This window comes from Oncorhynchus keta, chromosome 15 (assembly GCF_023373465.1).
Source record: "Oncorhynchus keta strain PuntledgeMale-10-30-2019 chromosome 15, Oket_V2, whole genome shotgun sequence".
Taxonomy (NCBI): domain Eukaryota; kingdom Metazoa; phylum Chordata; class Actinopteri; order Salmoniformes; family Salmonidae; genus Oncorhynchus; species Oncorhynchus keta.
The window spans coordinates 20,353,754-20,376,253 of NC_068435.1; the positions used below are offsets into that span (position 1 = coordinate 20,353,754).

General features: G+C 46.4%; 1 pseudogene; it reads left to right on the top strand.

Moving 5' to 3' along the window:
- The window catches only part of LOC118395199 (ephrin type-B receptor 1-like), a 387,061-nt pseudogene that overhangs the window by 114,926 nt on the left and 249,635 nt on the right, over nucleotides 1-22,500 (top strand).

Sequence of the window (22,500 nt, forward strand, 5' to 3'; positions counted from 1 at the left end):
TGTGTGTGTTAGTGTGTTTGTGTGTTGTGTGTGTGTGTGTGTGTGTGTGTGTGTGTGTGTGTGTGTGTGTGTGTGTGTGTGTGTGTGTGTGTGTGTGTGTGTGTGTGTGTGTGTGTGTGTGTGTGTGTGTGTGTGTGTGCGTGCGTGCGTGCGTGCTCAATTTATTTTCTAATACATTTCTGAGCAGAGGATCGCTGGAGAAGTGAGGATCTGAGGATCAGAGATGCTCAGTGTGTGTGTGAAAGCAGGGTGGAAGGGAGCATGGAGGACAGCAAAAGAGGGGAAGAGGGTAGGATGGGGAGAAGGAGAGGGGATGTTGTTGGAGAAGGAGGGGGTAAGGGTGTTTGTGATGAATTAAAGATGGAACTCTCCAGCAGCACTGTATCTAAAGATCACTCTGTCTGCTAATGCAATGTTAATGAATGCAAATGATGTGGCATCATTTCTCCTGACCGGAGGGGAACGAGAGAGAGAAGGGGAGAGGAGAGAGAGAGAGAGAGAGAAAGGAGGGAAGGGTGGGGGCAGAGTCTCCCAACTGTACAGTCTCAGCTAGTCTCCCAACCGTACAGTCTCAGCTAGTCTCCCAACTGTACAGTCTCAACTAGTCTCCCAACCGTACAGTCTCAGCTAGTCTCCCAACCGTACAGTCTCAACTAGTCTCCCAACTGTACAGTCTCAACTAGTCTCCCAACTGTACAGTCTCAGCTAGTCTCCCAACCGTACAGTCTCAGCTAGTCTCCCAAATGTACAGTCTCAACTAGTCTCCCAACTGTACAGTCTCAGCTAGTCTCCCAACCGTACAGTCTCAACTAGTCTCCCAACTGTACAGTCTCAACTAGTCTCCCAACCGTACAGTCTCAGCTAGTCTCCCAAATGTACAGTCTCAACTAGTCTCCCAACCATACAGTCTCAACTAGTCTCCCAAACGTACAGTCTCAACTAGTCTCCCAACTGTACAGTCTCAGCTAGTCTCCCAACTGTATAGTCTCAACTAGTCTCCCAACTGTACAGTCTCAACTAGTCTCCCAACCGTACAGTCTCAACTAGTCTCCCAACTGTACAGTCTAAGCTAGTCTCCCAACTGTATAGTCTCAACTAGTCTCCCAACCATACAGTCTCAACTAGTCTCCCAAACGTACAGTCTCAGCTAGTCTCCCAAATGTACAGTCTCAACTAGTCTCCCAACCGTACAGTCTCAACTAGTCTCCCAACCGTACAGTCTCAACTAGTCTCCCAACTGTACAGTCTCAACTAGTCTCCCAACTGTACAGTCTCAACTAGTCTCCCAACTGTACAGTCTCAGCTAGTCTCCCAACGGTACAGTCTCAACTAGTCTCCCAACTGTACAGTCTCAACTAGTCTCCCAAATGTACAGTCTCAACTAGTCTCCCAAATGTACAGTCTCAACTAGTCTCCCAACTGTACAGTCTCAGCTAGTCTCCCAACGGTACAGTCTCAACTAGTCTCCCAACTGTACAGTCTCAACTAGTCTCCCAAATGTACAGTCTCAACTAGTCTCCCAACTGTACAGTCTCAGCTAGTCTCCCAACTGTACAGTCTCAACTAGTCTCCCAACTGTACAGTCTCAACTAGTCTCCCAACCGTACAGTCTCAACTAGTCTCCCAACTGTACAGTCTCAACTAGTCTCCCAACCGTACAGTCTCAACTAGTCTCCCAACTGTACAGTCTCAGCTAGTCTCCCAACCGTACAGTCTCAGCTAGTCTCCCAACTGTACAGTCTCAACTAGTCTCCCAACCGTACAGTCTCAACTAGTCTCCCAACTGTACAGTCTCAGCTAGTCTCCCAACCGTACAGTCTCAGCTAGTCTCCCAACCGTACAGTCTCAACTAGTCTCCCAACCGTACAGTCTCAGCTAGTCTCCCAACTGTACAGTCTCAGCTAGTCTCCCAACTGTACAGTCTCAGCTAGTCTCCCAACCGTACAGTGTCAGCTAGTCTCCCAACGGTACAGTCTCAACTAGTCTCCCAACCGTACAGTCTCAACTAGTCTCCCAACTGTACAGTCTCAGCTAGTCTCCCAACCGTACAGTCTCAGCTAGTCTCCCAACCGTACAGTCTCAACTAGTCTCCCAACCGTACAGTCTCAGCTAGTCTCCCAACTGTACAGTCTCAGCTAGTCTCCCAACTGTACAGTCTCAGCTAGTCTCCCAACGGTACAGTCTCAGCTAGTCTCCCAACCGTACAGTCTCAACTAGTCTCCCAACCGTACAGTCTCAACTAGTCTCCCAACTGTACAGTCTCAGCTAGTCTCCCAACCGTACAGTCTCAGCTAGTCTCCCAACTGTACAGTCTCAACTAGTCTCCCAACCGTACAGTCTCAGCTAGTCTCCCAACCGTACAGTCTCAACTAGTCTCCCAACTGTACAGTCTCAGCTAGTCTCCCAACCGTACAGTCTCAGCTAGTCTCCCAACTGTACAGTCTACTAGTCTCCCAACCGTACAGTCTCAGCTAGTCTCCCAACCGTACAGTCTCAGCTAGTCTCCCAACTGTACAGTCTCAAGCTAGTCTCCCAACTGTACAGTCTCAGCTAGTCTCCCAACCGTACAGTCTCAGCTAGTCTCCCAAATGTACAGTCTCAACTAGTCTCCCAACTGTACAGTCTCAGCTAGTCTCCCAACCGTACAGTCTCAACTAGTCTCCCAACTGTACAGTCTCAACTAGTCTCCCAACCGTACAGTCTCAGCTAGTCTCCCAAATGTACAGTCTCAACTAGTCTCCCAACCATACAGTCTCCTAAACGTACAGTCTCAACTAGTCTCCCAACTGTACAGTCTCAGCTAGTCTCCCAACTGTATAGTCTCAACTAGTCTCCCAACTGTACAGTCTCACTAGTCTCCCAACCGTACAGTCTCAACTAGTCTCCCAACTGTACAGTCTAAGCTAGTCTCCCAACTGTATAGTCTCAACTAGTCTCCCAACCATACAGTCTCAACTAGTCTCCCAAACGTACAGTCTCAGCTAGTCTCCCAACTGTACAGTCTCAACTAGTCTCCCAAACGTACAGTCTCAGCTCTGTCTCCCAAATGTACAGTCTCAACTAGTCTCCCAACCATACAGTCTCAACTAGTCTCCCCAAACGTACAGTCTCAGCTCGTCTCCCAACTGTATAGTCTCAACTAGTCTCCCAACCATACAGTCTCAACTAGTCTCCCAAACGTACAGTCTCAGCTCGTCTCCCAAATGTACAGTCTCAACTAGTCTCCCAACTGTACAGTCTCAGCTAGTCTCCCAACAGTACAGTCTCACAGTCTCCCAACCGTACAGTCTCAGCTAGTCTCCCAACTGTACAGTCTCAACTAGTCTCCCAAACATACAGTCTCAACTAGTCTCCCAACTGTACAGTCTCAACTAGTCTCCCAACTGTACAGTCTCAGCTAGTCTCCCAACCGTACAGTCTCAGCTAGTCTCCCAACCGTACAGTCTCAGCTAGTCTCCCAACTGTACAGTCTCAGCTAGTCTCCCAACGGTACAGTCTCAACTAGTCTCCCAACTGTACAGTCTCAACTAGTCTCCCAAATGTACAGTCTCAGCTAGTCTCCCAACTGTACAGTCTCAGCTAGTCTCCCAGCCTGTACAGTCTCAACTAGTCTCCCAACTGTACAGTCTCAACTAGTCTCCCAACTGTACAGTCTCAACTAGTCTCCCAACTGTACAGTCTCAACTAGTCTCCCAACCGTACAGTCTCAACTAGTCTCCCAACTGTACAGTCTCAGCTAGTCTCCCACCGTACAGTCTCAGCTAGTCTCCCACTGTACAGTCTCACTAGTCTCCCAACCGGCAGTCTCAGCTAGTCTCCCAACTGTACAGTCTCAGCTAGTCTCCCAACCGTACAGTCTCAGCTAGTCTCCCAGCCGTACAGTCTCAACTAGTCTCCCAACCGTACAGTCTCAACTAGTCTCCCAACTGTACAGTCTCAACTAGTCTCCCACTGTACAGTCTCAGCTAGTCTCCCAACCGTACAGTCTCAGCTAGTCTCCCGGTACAGTCTCAACTAGTCTCCCAACCGTACAGTCTCAACTAGTTTCCCAACTGTACAGTCTCAGCTAGTCTCCCAACCGTACAGTCTCAGCTAGTCTCCCAACTGTACAGTCTCAACTAGTCTCCCAACCGTACAGTCTCAGCTAGTCTCCCAACTGTACAGTCTCAGCTAGTCTCCCAACCGTACAGTCTCAGCTAGTCTCCCAACGGTACAGTCTCAGCTAGTCTCCCAACCTACAGTCTCAACTAGTCTCCCAACCGTACAGTCTCAACTAGTCTCCCAACTGTACAGTCTCAGCTAGTCTCCCAACCGTACAGTCTCAGCTAGTCTCCCAACTGTACAGTCTCAACTAGTCTCCCAACCGTACAGTCTCAGCTAGTCTCCCAACCGTACAGTCTCAACTAGTCTCCCAACTGTACAGTCTCAGCTAGTCTCCCAACCGTACAGTCTCAGCTAGTCTCCCAACTGTACAGTCTCAACTAGTCTCCCAACCGTACAGTCTCAGCTAGTCTCCCAACCGTACAGTCTCAACTAGTCTCCCAACTGTACAGTCTCAACTAGTCTCCCAACTGTACAGTCTCAGCTAGTCTCCCAACCGTACAGTCTCAGCTAGTCTCCCAAATGTACAGTCTCAGCTAGTCTCCCAACTGTACAGTCTCAGCTAGTCTTACAGTCTCAACTAGTCTCCCAACTGTACAGTCTCAACTAGTCTCCCAACCGTACAGTCTCAGCTAGTCTCCCAAATGTACAGTCTCAACTAGTCTCCCAACCATACAGTCTCAACTAGTCTCCCAAACGTACAGTCTCAACTAGTCTCCCAACTGTACAGTCTCAGCTAGTCTCCCAACTGTATAGTCTCAACTAGTCTCCCAACTGTACAGTCTCAGCTAGGGAAGGTACAGTCTCAACTAGTCTCCCAACTGTACAGTCTAAGCTAGTCTCCCAACTGTATAGTCTCAACTAGTCTCCCAACCATACAGTCTCAACTAGTCTCCCAACGTACAGTCTCAGCTAGTCTCCCAACTGTACAGTCTCAGCTAGTCTCCCAAGCGTACAGTCTCAGCTCGTCTCCCAAATGTACAGTCTCAACTAGTCTCCCAACCATACAGTCTCAACTAGTCTCCCAAACGTACAGTCTCAGCTCGTCTCCCACTGTATAGTCTCAACTAGTCTCCCAACCATACAGTCTCAACTAGTCTCCCAAACGTACAGTCTCAGCTCGTCTCCCAAATGTACAGTCTCAACTAGTCTCCCAACTGTACAGTCTCAGCTAGTCTCCCAACAGTACAGTCTCAGCTAGTCTCCCAACTGTACAGTCTCAACTATTCTCCCAAACATACAGTCTCAACTAGTCTCCCAACTGTACAGTCTCAACTAGTCTCCCAACTGTACAGTCTCAGCTAGTCTCCCAACCGTACAGTCTCAGCTAGTCTCCCAACCGTACAGTCTCAGCTAGTCTCCCAACTGTATAGTCTCAACTAGTCTCCCAACTGTACAGTCTCAACTATTTCTGATGGGCACATGGGTGCCAAGCAGTGTGTGACTCACCTGCTCCTCTCCTCTCTTCCCTGCTCCACTCCTGCTACATTTCTCTCCCTTTCCACTCTTACCTCTCTTTCACACCCCCAAGGCTCTCCATGGTGTGATATTGTCCCCCCCGGTCGTATTCCCCCTCCTTCCCTCTCTCCCTGCTATGGTGAGTCAGTCTCTCCTTTACACGGAAAAGTTCATTTTCACTGACACGACAAGGTGTGACTGGGTCTCCCTGTACAGGGTGTTCCGTGTGTTTGCATGTGTGAGTGAGTGTGTGAGTGAGTGTGTGTGCGTGTGTGTGAACCCATTCATTTAGCTGTGTCTCCTAGATCAGTGGTGCGAGGCGCGTATCCGTTCATTCCCTATGTCATCCAACGTCTCAAGATTATTTTCTGATCAGATTTCAATTTACATAGATTAACCCTGTCATAGCTATCTATTGAGAAATGAATTTAATGAAAATCTGAAATATACATACTCCCAACTGAAGTTGCTAGGTAAGGTTGGTCAAAATAGGCATGGTAGACCTTAAAATAAAGTAATAAACAGAGAGATATTTAGCGAGGTGTAAAATCTAATCTGACTTTACTTTACTAAGTACATTTCCTCCATCTGTTGACCTACTGTGGTGACTCGCGTTGTTATCACTGCCTCTGTTTTCTTTGTGCGGAAGCCGTATTCCAGCACAATCTCCCATCTTCCACCACTATACCCCCATAAACTCAATCACTGATCCCAAATCAGCTTAAAGCGTTCACGCTTTGCCACTGGGACGCGGCTCAACTGATCCTGGTTTGAAATCTGATAAGCGCCCGCATGAGCCCGGATTAAGCACTAACAAATTTTGACCAATCACATTCTATGATTTTAATTTCCCAGTGTGCTGTGTGTTAGTGAATGGCTTCCTCTTGGGCAGCCGAACAGCAAAGATATTGACAAGGGGCCTCCTGCTCCATTTGTTCAGAAACATATTCCCTCTGTAAAAAGTGTCTCTTTTATTCCAACCTCCGGTGTTGACATTTGATTAAAGGTCCAATGTATCCATTTTTATCTCAATATCAAATCATTTCTGGGTAACAATTATGTACCTTACTCTGTTGGTTTTCAATTAAAATTGTCAAAAAGAAACAAAAATAGCTTCTTAGCGAAGAGCAATATCTCAAGGAAGAATTTTGCTATGATTGTCTGGGAGTGGTTTGAGTGGGGAAGGAAAACTTAAAACTAGCTGTCACAGGGGCCCCTGTGTTGAGGATCAGCAAAGTACAGGTGTTGTTTCCTACTTTTACCACCTGGGGGCGGCCCGTGTGGAAGTCCAGGTCCCAGTTGTACAGGGCGTGGTTCAGATCCAGAGCCCCGGGCTTGATGATGAGCTTGGAGGGTACTATGGTGTTGAATGCTGAGCTATAGTCAATGAACATCTTTCTTACATACAGTTGAAGTCGGAAGTGTACATACACCTTAGCCAAATACATTTAAACTCAGTTTTCACAATTCCTGACATTTAATCCTTGTAAAAATTCCCGGTCAGTTAGGATCACCACTTTATTTTAAGAATGTGAAATGTTAGAATAATAGCAGAAAGAATTGTTTATTTCAGCTTTGATTTCTTTCATCACATTCCCAGTGGGTCAGAAGTTTACATACACTCCATTTGTATTTGGTAACATTGCCTTTAAGTTGTTTATCTTGGGTCAAATGTCTAGCCTTCCACAAGCTTCCCACAATAAGTTGGGTGAATTTTTGGCCCATTCCTCCTGACTGAGCTGGTGTAACTGAGTCAGGTTTGTAGGCCTCCTTGCTCGCACACGCTTTTCAGTTCTGCCCACAAATGTTCTATAGGATTGAGGTCAGGGCTTTGTGATGGCCGCTCCAATACCTTGACTTTGTTGTCCTTAAGCCATTTTGCCACAACTTTGGAAGTATGCTTTGGGTCATTGTCCATTTGGAAGACTCATTTGTGACCAAGCTTTAACTTCCTGACTGATGTCTTGAGATGTTGCTTCAAATTTTCCCACCTCATGATGCCATCTATTTTGTGAAGTGCACCAGTCCCTCCTGCAGCAAAGCACCACCACAACATGATGCTGCCACCCCCGTGCTTCACGGTTGGGACGGTGTTCTTCAGCTTGCAAGCCTCCCCCTTTTTCCTCCAAACATAACGATTGTCATTATGGCCAAACAGTTCTATTTTTGTTTCATCAGACCAGAGGACATTTCTCCAAAAAGTATGATCTTTGTCCCCATGTGCAGTTGCAAACCGTAGTCTGGCTTTTTTATGGCGGATTTGGAGCGGCCTTTCAGGTTATGTCGATATAGGACTCGTTTTACTGTGGATATAGATACTTTTGCACCTTTTTCCTCTTTACAAGGTCCTTTGCTGTTGTTCTGGGATTGATTTGCACTTTTCGCACCAAAGTACGTTCATCTCTAGGAGACAGAATGCGTCTCCTTCCTAAGTGGTATGACTTCTGCGTGGTCCCATGGTGTTTATACTTTCGTACTATTGTTTGTACAGATGAACGTGGTTCCTTCAGACATTTACAAATTGCTCCCAAGAATGAACCAGACTTTTGGAGATCTACAATGATTTTTTCTGAGGTCTTGGCTGATTTCTTTTGATTTTCCCATGATCTCAAGCAAAGAGGCACTGAGTTTGAAGGTCGGCCTTGAAATCCATCCACAGGTACACCACCAATTGACTCAAGTTCTGTCAATTAGCCTATCAGAAGCTTCTAAAGCCATGACATCATTTTCTGGAATTTTCCAAGCTGTTTAAAGGCACAGTTAACTTAGTGTATGTTAACTTCTGACCCACTGGAATTGTGATACAGTGAATTATAAGTGAAATAATCTGTCTGTAAACAATTGTTGGAAAAATTACTTGTGTCATGCACAAAGTAATGTCCTCTCCGACTTGCCAAAACTATTGTTTGTTAACAAGATATTTGTGGAGTGGTTGAAAAACGAGTTTTAATGACTCCAATCTAAGTGTATGTAAACTTCCCACTTCAACTCTAGGTTTTCCTCTTGTCCAGATGGGATAGAGCAGTTTCCCGTGTGATGGCAGTTGCATCTTCTGTGGATCTAAAAGCGCTTCACTTTTTATTGACTTATCGAAGGCCTTCGACACTGTTGACACTGTTGACCATGCCCTGCTGTTGAATAGACTGTTGACACTGTTGACCATGCCCTGCTGTTGAATAGACTGTTGACACTTTTGACCATGCCCTGCTGTTGAATAGACTGTTGACACTGTTGACCATGCCCTGCTGTTGAATAGACTGTTGACACTGTTGACCATGCCCTGCTGTTGAATAGACTGTTGACACTGTTGACCATGCCCTGCTGTTGAATAGACTGTTGACACTGTTGACCATGCCCTGCTGTTGAATAGACTGTTGACACTGTTGACCATGCCCTGCTGTTGAATAGACTGTTGACACTGTTGACCATGCCCTGCTGTTGAATAGACTGTTGACACTGTTGACCATGCCCTGCTGTTGAATAGACTGTTGACACTGTTGACCATGCCCTGCTGTTGAATAGACTGTTGACACTGTTGACCATGCCCTGCTGTTGAATAGACTGTTGACACTGTTGACCATGCCCTGCTGTTGAATAGACTGTTGACACTGTTGACCATGCCCTGCTGTTGAATAGACTGTTGACACTGTTGACCATGCCCTGCTGTTGAATAGACTGTTGACACTGTTGACCATGCCCTGCTGTTGAATAGACTGTTGACACTGTTGACCATGCCCTGCTGTTGAATAGACTGTTGACACTGTTGACCATGCCCTGCTGTTGAATAGACTGTTGACACTGTTGACCATGCCCTGCTGTTGAATAGACTGTTGACACTGTTGACCATGCCCTGCTGTTGAATAGACTGTTGACACTGTTGACCATGCCCTGCTGTTGAATAGACTGTTGACACTGTTGACCATGCCCTGCTGTTGAATAGACTGTTGACACTGTTGACCATGCCCTGCTGTTGAATAGACTGTTGACACTGTTGACCATGCCCTGCAGACTGTTGACACTGTTGACCATGCCCTGCTGTTGAATAGACTGTTGACATGACCATGCCCTGCTGTTGAATAGACTGTTGACACTGTTGACCATGCCCTGCTGTTGAATAGACTGTTGACACTGTTGACCATGCCCTGCTTTGAATAGACTGTTGACACTTTTTACCATGCCCTGCTGTTGAATAGACTGTTGACACTGTTGACCATGCCCTGCTGTTGAATGACTCTGAACTCTCCATGCCCTGCTTTGAATAGACTGTTGACACAATTATTTGACCATGCCCTGCTGTTGAATAGACTGTTGACACTGTGACCATGGCATTTGACTGTTATTGACACTGTTGACCATGCCCTGCTGTTGAATAGACTGTTGACACTTGACCATGCCCTGCTGTTGAATAGACTGTTGACACTGTTGACCATGCCCTGCTGTTGAATAGACTTTGACATTTGACCATGCCCTGCTGTTGAATAGACTGTTGACACTGTTGACCATGCCCTGCTGTTGAATAGACTGTGACACTGTCTGACCATGCCCTTCTGTTGAATAGACTGTTGACACTGTTGACCATGCCCTGCTGTTGAATCAGAGTTGACTGTTGACCATGCCCGGCTGTTGGTATGAGACTAAAAAAAGGTTGGTTTATGTGTTGATTTGGATTGGTTCCAAAACTACCTTTCTGACAGAACACAGCTCAACACTAAATCGGAGAAAACGCTTACAAAAACAAGGGCTAAACCAACTGATATAAATGATATACAAACTGTTGACCAAATCTCCATCTGTTTGCTGATGACACAATTATTTATTCTAACTTTTCAGGACTTACAGTTGGCATTTGATGTTATTCAAAGGCAAACAATTGAAACTTGTGCTTTTATTATTATTAATTTTTATTTCAACTTTATTTAACCAGGTAGGCTAGTTGGCCATGGTGGCGAAGCAATTACTGTCACGGTCTTCCTCCTCTTCATCTGAAGAGGAGAGGCGAGAAGGATCAGAGGACCAATATGCGGCGTGGTATGTGTTCATAGTGTATTTTAATAAAGAGAACACTGAACACTGCAACACTATACAAAATCAAAAACAATAAACCAATGAGGACCCAACTCAAATGAGACCTGTGCTGACACAAGACACTAAATAGACAATCACCCACAAACAAACATGCAATCCAGGACGAAGTATGATTCTCAATCAGTGACAACTAATGACACCTGCCTCTGATTGAGAACCATACTGGGTGGCCGAAACATAGAAATCCCAAATCATAGAAAATCAAACATAGACTGCCCACCCAACTCATGCCCTGACCATACTAAATAAATACAAAACAAAGGAAATAAAGGTCAGAACATGACAATTACAATATAGCAATTGGACACTGGAGTGATAGATGTGCAAAAGATGAATGTGCAAGTAGAGATACTGGTGTGCAAAGGGAGCAAGGTAAATAAATAAATACAGTATGGGGATGAGGTAGTTGGATGGGCTATTTACAGGTGGGCTATGTACAGGTACAGTGATCTGTGAGTTGCTCTGACAGCTGGTGCTTAAAGTTAGTGAGGGAGATATGGGTATCCAGCTTCAGTGATTTTTGCAATTCGTTCCAGTCATTGGCAGCAGAGAACTGGAAGGAAAGGCGGCCAAAGGAGGAATTGGCTTTGGGGGTGACCAGTGAAACACACATACGTCTGGTGTGTGAGCCATTGAATTGCGACTCCACTTAGTCTCTGTACTGACGTTTTGCCTCTTTTCCTCCTCAATTTGTTTTCAAACCCTATTTAAAATGCCAGGCTCAGTGGCATGCCAACAAGGCTTCATCTTTATTTAACTTGTTTAAAATTCTACTGAGTTCTCCCTCCTCTCTCTTCCTCTGTTTGTCTATCCTCCTCCCCACTCCCTCTTTCTCTCTGGAACATATGTATATCTTGATCAGGCTCAGAGAATTGGAAGCCGTATTGACAGAGTAAGAGTGATCTACCAAGAGCCGCCCTCACCACATGTCATATCGACCCCCTCTGCATACATCACCTAACATTCAGGCATGGCCACAAAGGGAGAAAATGACACTGGCGGCCCCTCAGTGTGTCCTATACTGGTTACAATTAACCAGACAACACTCCTCATCCTGTATCTGAACATTGAACAACCCAGTCCCCTTTGTTGTGTATCCTGTCAACTTCTGTTTCTTATATTGACTTTCCCTGTAGCCTACCTCTCTGTGTATAAATGGGATCCTGCAGCTCCCTTGGACAACATGTAATTATGCGTGTCCACTGTGATGTATTATGGGTTCGCATACTGACGTGTAATTGTGTGAAGAGGGCTGGAGGTATCGATCTCAGACGCAGAGGCCCCATCAATGTTTAATGCAGTCGCAGTCCCCCTCCTCCCTTACTCTCTCTCTCTCTCTCTCTCTCTCTCTCTCTCTCTCTCTCTCTCTCTCTCTCTCTCTCTCTCTCTCTCTCTCTCTCTCTCTCTCTATCTCTCTCTCTTTCTCCCTCTCTTTCTAACTCCCTCTGTCTCTCATTAGGTATTGATCCTTTCATTCCAGGCCACATTTCCGCTTGTGGAAGGCTGCGGTATGACAGATTTGTATCTGGGGCCGGGGGTCCGGGGCCTAATGGCTGGGGGTTAGTGGTCACCTGATCTATAGCTGCTGATGGGTGACTGTAGCAGTGGCTGCAGAATGGACAATCACATGAGGGTTTGCCCTGGAGAGAAAAGGCATAGTCCATAGACTCAGTAAAGAAAACAGCATTGACTGAGAAGGCACTTTGCTTTGTTCATACAGTACAATAGCTGTTGGTTCAAAGCCTGGAAAACGTCATAGGTGCACTCCTCAGATCAATAAAACTGACCCTGACAGTTACACCAATGACAGATAGATTCAATTAAACCCCTTTCTCACAAACACCCGAGCAGTCCCTTTTATACAGAGCAGTGATGGGAACTGGGCTGGACTGCAGCAAAATAATTGATTCACTTTAATTGGTGTGGCTGGCTGTAGCACATGATGCATACCTTGAACAAGTGACCAGCCATTCCTGGATCATTCTACAATAACGAATCCTCTCCCTGATCCGTTCCATTCCATATGGCCTTCTGGCCTCACGGCTTCTAGCTATAGTGATTGTTTGCCTCGGCCTATAACATTTCATTGTTTTTCTATGGATTGATGTGGCTTCACATACTTTACAAATACAATATACTATGAACAACACAAAACACTAGGACAAAGCTGTTTCAGTTGGTTCCAGACTTAATTGCTTACGAACAGTTTTTGTTTTTCAATTGAACTCCCCCCTGCACAGCTAAAAGCTGACATGGCAAAATGTCAACTAAATAGAAGCACTTCCTGGAATAGCCTCCAAACAAGAACAAGTTGGGTGCAACGGGATAAATGAAGAGTAGGGAGACGTGGTTGGATGTGGTCTAATTGAGAGGTGATTTGGGGGGAGCCGGCCGGAAGAAAAGGGGACACACTGTTATGGGGCTTTTCTAGCTTTAAGGAGAGGAGTTAGTGTCGTGTGAAACAATTAGCCCAGCGTGAAACGACCTGGGCCAGGGACAGCTGGCAGTGGCATGGATTTGGGAGGTAGCTCAGGATATCCTAACAGCTCAGTAAAGGCACAACGAAATCAATATGACTTATAAAGATTAAATATATGTCAATATGTGACTTAAAATATGATGTTGTCTCAATATGAATCAATCCCCTCACTTCATGCTATATTATGTGAGGGGTCATGAAGGTGAGGAAAATGAGTGGAGTCTGGGATGCCAAAGATTATTAGACGTAGGCCTCACCACATTGGGATGGTAAGCATGCAAGTGTGCTACATTTCCATTCAATATTCACCATTCTCCATTATTATTTCACATTGTCAAACCACAGAGAGATGGACAGGTGCCTGAGCTGTGGCATAGGGAGGGGCGAAGCTCTCTCCTCATCCCATGGGACCTCCGTCTAGCCCCTCTCCTAATGTCCTAATGTCCACTTAGCGTCCCTCATTCACTCATCTGTCGCACTGACACTCTGCTAATGGGGGCTAGCCACATGACACGAATGGTCCCCCTTGGGTTTTCAACTTCACCCTCTGCCCTACCTCCCTCTGTTTCCAACCCTCATCAGTCTCCTCTGCCTCCTACCACACCCCTTCCCCACTCCTTCCTCTGCCTCACTTTCCCCCTCCTCTCCTAACCCCACCCTTTAACCTCTTCAATAGGACAGGAGAAATAGCTGGTCCACTCCCTCTGGGGTTTGACTAAAGCCTCAGTCATTTCCTCTGAGTTAGCCTATGAATGCAGGCCCCATGACAGAGCCTAGTGGCTTGTGCTTAGAACTCCATCATGGTCTAATCAGACAGATGGGCAGACCGACTGACGGGCAGACAGACAGACAGGCAGAGAGTCCGACAGACAGGCAGAGAGACAGACAGACACAGACAGATAGACACACAGACAGGCAGACAGCAGTGACAGACAAAATTGTAATTGCCTGATGGAAACCCAATGTGAACAAGGCTGTCAGCGCTAAAGAACATGGGAGATTGGTCTCGTTGTATGCGTGTGTGTCTGTCAACCCGTTTGCAGGTGTGTGTGTGTGTGTGTGTGTGTGTGTGTGTGTGTGTGTGTGTGTGTGTGTGTGTGTGTGTGTGTGTGTGACTGCAGTAGCACAGCAGAAGCCTTTAGCTGAATATCCAGCAGGACTAATTGGTGTGGTCTCTGTTCTCTCACCCTCTACCGTCTTCTGTTCACCCATCAATCACCTATGCTATTTTCACCCTTTTTCCTCAGCAGTAGTTAAGATACAAGTAATACCATATGGTTTAGAATAAAGAATCGTATAAGGTTAGTTGTGGTCAGTACAATAAGTCTGATCCATGTGTGTCCGTGTATGTGTGGCATCTTATTCCACATTAAGCCTAGACACGCATTCCTGTATATCCTCACCCTTCTTGTATCTATCTAGACACACCTAGACACGCCTTCCTGGCATATCCTCACCCTTCTTGTATCTATCTAGACACACCTAGACACGCCTTCCTGGCATATCCTCACCCTTCTTGTATCTATCTAGACACACCTAGACACGCCTTCCTGGCATATCCTCACCCTTCTTGTATCTATCTAGACACACCTAGACACGCCTTCCTGGCATATCCTCACCCTTCTTGTATCTATCTAGACACACCTAGACACGCCTTCCTGGCATATCCTCACCCTTCTTGTATCTATCTAGACACACCTAGACACGCCTTCCTGGCATATCCTCACCCTTCTTGTATCTATCTAGACACACCTAGACACGCCTTCCTGGCATATCCTCACCCTTCTTGTATCTATCTAGACACACCTAGACACGCCTTCCTGGCATATCCTCACCCTTCTTGTATCTATCTAGACACACCTAGACACTTGTATCCTTCCTGGCATATCCTCACCCTTCTTGTATCTATCTAGACACCTAGACACGCCTTCCTGGCATATCCTCACCCTTCTTGTATCTATCTAGACACACCTAGACACGCCTTCCTGGCATATCCTCACCCTTCTTGTATCTATCTAGACACACCTAGACACGCCTTCCTGGCATATCCTCACCCTTCTTGTATCTATCTAGACACACCTTCCTGGCATATCCTCACCCTTCTTGTATCTATCTAGACACACCTAGACACCCCTTCCTGGCATATCCTCATCTAGACACGCCTTCCTGGCATATCCTCACCCTTCTTGTATCTATCTAGACACACCTAGACACGCCTTCCTGGCATATCCTAACCCTTCTTGTATCTATCTAGACACACCTAGACACGCCTTCCTGGCATATCCTCACCCTTCTTGTATCTATCTAGACACACCTAGACACGCCTTCTTCGTATCTATCTAGGCACATCCTCATCTAGACACGCCTTGGCAGTTGGCACAAGATATACCAAGGTGAAATCATCTCTGGCTGACTTCCAACAACAAGACGAACCGTCTGCTGGCAGAGTATAAACTATTTGTTATATTATATCATATGAATCTATCATTACCCAGCTGAAGAGGCTGTCTGGTCACAGTGCTCATCAATCTGTAGCTCTTCAGGGGAGGAGGAGGGGGGGGGGCCATAGAAAAGCAGTAAATCTGAGGCCGTAGTTTCTCGTCCTCACTTACCTGGAACAATATTAGCTTTCAGCGATGCCGACGGTATGCCAGAGCTGCAGATATGAATCAACACAGGCTGACAAATGGCTCGGGACTGGTGCCAGGTCTATCTGTCTGTGGGGTGTCAGGGAGGGTTAGGGAGAGAGAAGGGGGGGTACCCGTCATTCTCTGAGAGAGGCAAAAGAAAAGAGGAAGAGAAGTGAAATGGAGATAATTATTCACCTCTCAAGGTGTGTGGATGAGCATGTCTGCTCTGCATTTGAAGACTCTCAGTCTGTATCTTATTAACCACATGTTATTTTGGGAGCTCTCGAGGAAGGCTGCTTTGTAGACAAACGTTTTGAATCGGCTGTTGAAGGTGGTTTTCATTTGTTGATTTGTTTAGTACTAAGGTGAGCCGATTGGATATCAATGCTATGTCAAGAGTTGTCCCTGAGACCCAATTGGTGTCTATGGTTTTGTTTGTTGAGTGTATTGTCTCTGGCCAGGCTATCAGGGTGTCAGTGATCTGATAGTGTTTCTAAAGTAAACACTTGGAAATGGCCTGGCTGGCTGTGGAAAGCCCTCTACACTGATGATGGACATCTCTCTGGGTAAACAATGGCACAAAGCTCGCAGACACACCCTCAGCACACACACACACACACACACACACACACAGCACAAGGGCAGACACACACACACACACACACACACCGACACACACACACACACACACACACACACACACACATGCACACACACACACACACACACACACACACACACAAACACACACCGACACACACACACACACACACACACACACACACACACACACACACACACACACACACACACACACACACACACACACACACACACACACACACACACACACACACACACACACTGGTGGACACAAGCACAAGGGCAGACACACACACACACACACACACACACACACACACACACACACACACACACACACACACACACACACACACACACACACACACACACACACACACACACACACACACACACACACACACACACACACACACAAATCAAATCAAATCACATCAAATCAAATTTGATTTGTCACATACACATGGTTAGCAGATGTTAATGCGAGTGTAGCGAAATGCTTGTGCTTCTAGTTCCGACAATGCAGTGATAACCAACAAGTAATCTAACTAACAATTCCAAAACTACTGTCTTATACACAGTGTAAGGGGATAAAGAATATGTACATAAGGATATATGAATGAGTGATGGTACAGAGCAGCATACAGTAGATGGTATCGAGTACAGTATATACATATGAGATGAGTATGTAGACAAAGTAAACAAAGTGGCATAGTTAAAGTGGCTAGTGATACATGTATTACATAAGGATGCAGTCGATGATATAGAGTACAGTATATACGTATGCATATGAGATGAATAATGTAGGGTAAGTAACATTATATAAGGTAGCATTGTTTAAAGTGGCTAGTGATATATTTACATCATTCCCATCAATTCCCATTATTAAAGTGGCTGGAGTTGAGTCAGTGACAGTGTGTTGGCAGCGGCCACTCAATGTTAGTGGTGGCTGTTTAACAGTCTGATGGCCTTGAGATAGAAGCTGTTTTTCAGTCTCTCGGTCCCAGCTTTGATGCACCTGTACTGACCTCGCCTTCTGGATGATAGCGGGGTGAACAAGCAGTGGCTCGGGTGGTTGATGTCCTTGATTATCTTTATGGCCTTCCTGTAACATCGGGTGATGTAGGTGTCCTGGAGGGCAGGTAGTTTGCCCCCGGTGATGCGTTGTGCAGACCTCACTACCCTCTGGAGAGCCTTACGGTTGAGGGCGGAGCAGTTGCCGTACCAGGCAGTGATACAGCCCACCAGGATGCTCTCGATTGTGCATCTGTAGAAGTTTGTGATTGCTTTTGGTGACAAGCAGAATTTCTTCAGCCTCCTGAGGTTGAAGAGGCGCTGCTGCGCCTTCTTCACAATGCTGTCTGTGTGAGTGGACCAAATCAGTTTGTCTGTGATGTGTATGCCGAGGAACTTAAAACTTGCTACCCTCTCCACTACTGTTCCATCGATGTGGATAGGGGGTGTTCCCTCTGCTGTTTCCTGAAGTCCACAATCATCTCCTTAGTTTTGTTGACGTTGAGTGTGAGGTTATTTTCCTGACACCACACTCCGAGGGCCCTCACCTCCTCCCTGTAGGCCGTCTCGTCGTTGTTGGTAATCAAGCCTACCACTGTTGTGTCGTCCGCAAACTTGATGATTGAGTTGGAGGCGTGCGTGGCCACGCAGTCGTGGGTGAACAGGAGTACAGGAGAGGGCTCAGAACGCACCCTTGTGGGGCCCCGTGTTGAGGATCAGCGGGAGGAGATGTTGTTGCCTACCCTCACCACCTGGGGGCGGCCCGTCAGGAAGTCCAGTACCCAGTTGCACAGGGCGGGGTCGAGACCCAGGGTCTTGAGCTTGATGACGAGCTTGGAGGGTACTATGGTGGTGGACACAAGCACAAGGGCAGACACACACACACACACACTGGTGGACACAAGCACAAGGGCACACACATGCACACAGTGAGATAATGCTCAGCATTAGTACTAGAGCAGGGCCAGAGCTATGGGCAAGATATTTGTCACAGAGCTATGGTTCCGGATGCTATGGGCGAGATATAGGCCAGAGCTTGTGGTTCTAGCTATGGGCCGGAGATAGGCCAGAGCTATGGTTCCAAAGCTATGGGTCTTATAGGCCAGAGCTAGGGGTAAAGAATATGGCAGGAGATATAGGCCAGAGCTATGGTTCCAGGCAGCTATGGGATGAGATATAGGCCAGAGCTATGGTTGAGCTATGGTTCCGGAGCTATGGGCCGGAGATATAGGCCAGAGCTATGGTTGGCTATGGGCCGGAGATATAGGCCAGAGCTATGGTTCCGGAGCTATGGGCCGGAGATATAGGCCAGAGCTATGATTCTGGAGCTATGGGCCGGAGATATAGGCCAAAGCTATGGTTCCGGTAGCTATGGGGCGGAGATATAGGCCAGAGCTATGGTTCCCAGCTATGGGCCGGAGATATAGACCAGAGCTATGGTTCAGTGAGCTATGGTTCCGGAGCTATGGCCACGGAGATATAGGCCAGAGCTATGGTTAACAGCTATGGGCCTTGAGATATAGGCCAGAGCTATGGTTCGGAGCTATGGTCCGGAGATATGAGGCCAGAGCTATGGTTCTGGAGCTATGGGCCGGAGATATAGGCCAGAGCTATGGTTCCGGAGCTATGGGCTGGAGATATAGGCCTTCCAGAGCTATGGTTCCGGAGCTATGGGCCTGGAGATATAGGCCAGAGCTATGGTTCCGGAGCTAAGATAAATCTAGCAGGGTCATTTCATTTCTGTCAGCAAGTGTTCTTTTCTGGATCAAACTCAGGTGGTTTTCCACAGTAAGACTCATCAAAGTGCTCCTTCATGGCTCAACTTCAACCAGGGAACAGGACTGGGAATGTATGAGAACTTACTCTGCCCTGCACTGTGATGTTTGTATAACTGACTCTAGCTCTCTCTCTCTCTCTCTCTCTCTCTCTCTCTCTCTCTCTCTCTCTCTCTCTCTCTCTCTCTCTCTCTCTCTCTCTCTCTCTCTCTCTCTCTCTCTCTCTCTCTCTCTCTCTCTCTCTCTCTCTCTCTGTCTCTCTCTCTCTCTCTCTCTCTCTTTCTCTCTCTCTCTCTCTCTCTCTCTGTCTCTCTGTCTCTCTCTGTCTCTCTCTCTCTCTCCCCTCTCTCTCTCTCTCTCTCTCTCTCTCTCTCTCTCTCTCTCTCTCTCTCTCTCTGTCTCTCTCTCTCTCTCTCTCTCTCTCTCTCTCTCTCTCTCTCTCTCTCTCTCTCTCTCTCTCTCTCTCCGTCTCTCTCTCTGTCTCTCTCGTGTAGAAACGTTGATGGACACACGGGTGGCTACTGCTGAGCTCGGCTGGACGGCCTACCCTGCGTCTGGGGTGAGTAATAATAGCAGGACTACAGACAGACAGACAGCACCATAAATAGACAGTGGTAGAAAGATGTGTCTGTACTGTCACTAGCTACCTTCTCTGTAGTCTGTCTGTTGGACCCACTCTGATATGAGTGATGGAAGAAAAAATCGCTACAGTTACATATCGGGATATTATTTTCTCGCTAGTTGTCTGTACCTGCACCAAAACTCCAGTATTTTCCCTTCATAGCTTGTCCTCCATCATCTTTTTAAGTTGGGAGCCAATTCGTTTTCGGGCCTTATTTCCATGACTGATTTAAAACTTGTTTTGTCATGGCTCTGTCTTGTCCCTCTGCAGCAGACATATGGTGAACAATACATATTGTATCGGAACCGAAGTATAATATCGTATGTTGAGGTCCCTAGCAACTCCCATCTGTCTGGTATGGGCAATGGTAATGCAAGAAAAAGAACATTCTGTACACACAGTATATTTTTCTCCAAAGCCCAATGAGCCAATCAATGTCATCCTCCACACGTACAGGTACAGTTGGCCTAATGTATGTCCAGACAGACAGACAGACAGACAGACAGACAGACAGACAGACAGACAGACAGACAGACAGACAGACAGAGAACTACATTAGCCACTGTGATCACCATTACAGTGTTATTATCTCCCCATCCTCATTCATAATGACTTAAAGACGTAATGACTGCAGAACCATGAGAAAACATCAAAAGTCCCGATATGTAACTGTATAGATTTCCCCCCGTCTCTACTGTCTAACATGAACACTTTGAACAGTGGCCAGGCTGACACACAAACACACACACACACACACACACCATCTTCAAGCTGAGACACTGACAATGGATGGGAAGTCCTCCTGAATGAGCAAGTGGCTTGCTAAAGTTTGGCCATGATGTACTGAGGACTAAGGACTGAGCTGGGCTGAGACTTGGTTGAGCTGAGGGTGTGTATGTGTGTGTGTTTGTGCATGTGCACATGCGCTTGTGTGTGAGGGGACTCAACATGAACACAACACACAAGGAACAGAAAGGATTCAAAAGGACAGGCAGAGTTTGCAGTAGTCTCATTCTGTACTGTTTTGCGGCCTTCAAGCGCAGCCTTAAATGTCGACAAACATTATTCATCGTTTCATTTCATTGTTTCATTTCCAAAAGAACCCGATGACAGCTGTCATGTTGTTAATTTAAAATGAGACGGTACTACAATACAAATCCAATGATGTATTTATATACATACACTAGATGATTGACAGGGGGCGCTGTGCTCAATCCACCGTGCCTCAATCCACCATGCCTCAATCCACCGTGCCTCAATCCACCGTGCCTCAATCCACCATGCCTCAATCCACTGTGCCTCAATCCACCGTGCCTCAATCCACCGTGCCTCAATCCACTGTGCCTCAATCCACTGTGCCTCAATCCACCGTGCCTCAATCCACCGTGCCTCAATCCACCGTGCCTCAATCCACTGTGCCTCAATCCACCGTGCCTCAATCCACCTGTGCCTCAATCCACCGTGCCTCAATCCACCGTGCCTCAATCCACCGTGCCTCAATCCACCGTGCCTCAATCCACCGTGCCTCAATCCACCGTGCCTCAATCCACTGTGCCTCAATCCACTGTGCCTCAATCCACCGTGCCTCAATCCACCGTGCCTCAATCCACCGTGCCTCAATCCACCGTGCCTCAATCCACCGTGCCTCAATCCACCGTGCCTCAATCCACCGTGCCTCAATCCACCGTGCCTCAATCCACCATGCCTCAATCCACCATGCCTCAATCCACCATGCCTCCCCACCATTGTAAAAAAATATATTGGAAGCTATACATATGCATTTATTAATGTCTACACTCATTTTTGCCACATGTATTATATTCTAGACACCTTACTCCATACTTTTAAATGATATTATCTGAGCTATACATACAAATAAAACAACACAAATGTATTTTCCTTGACGTATAATTTCTAGACGTGACTCATGTTACGGTTCCCACTATAACATGTCATTGAAATAGTGTAGAAAATCCATTCATTCCTACGGAGGACTGTTCCTACTGGGGAGTACCAATATGGCCAACCAGTGGCTTCAAAGCCTCTCATTGGCCAATACATAGCATCAGCAATCCAGGGTTTATATATTTCATTGAAAAAAAACCTCATTATCACAGATTAAGGCCGATAAAACAATTCCGACCTGGTAACGTGACAGTTTTACTTCCTTGCTGACTGTGAACATACAACTGACAGAATATGACAGAGAAATGGACTTATTCAGCAATTATTTTCCTCGGTCTTGAGCCATATAAACAGACATTGAAAGGTCTTAAATGTTAAGTGTTCAACCTGTTGCATGTACAGTTATAGCAAGGAATTCTGTCAAACACACTGGCAGAGTAGATAGAACACTGGTCTCCTCACAGCCTGACAGCCGTTACAGAGAGCTGTGCATGATGTTGATGTCAGGCTGCATCAGTACTACATCAGTACTACATTGAGTGGAGCTCTCGCCACTAGGTTTCATCACACACTACACTACACACATATGCACACGCACGCATGTACACACACACTAGAGGTCGACCGATTATGATTTTTCAACGCCGATACCGATAGCGATTATTGGAGGACCAAAAAAGCCGATAGCGATTAATCGGCCGATTTAAAAAACAATACTGAATGTCCACTTATTTTAACTTAATATGATACATCAATAAAATCAATTTAGCTTCAAATAAATAATGAAAAAGTTCGATTTAGTTTAAATAATGCAAAAACAAAGTGTTG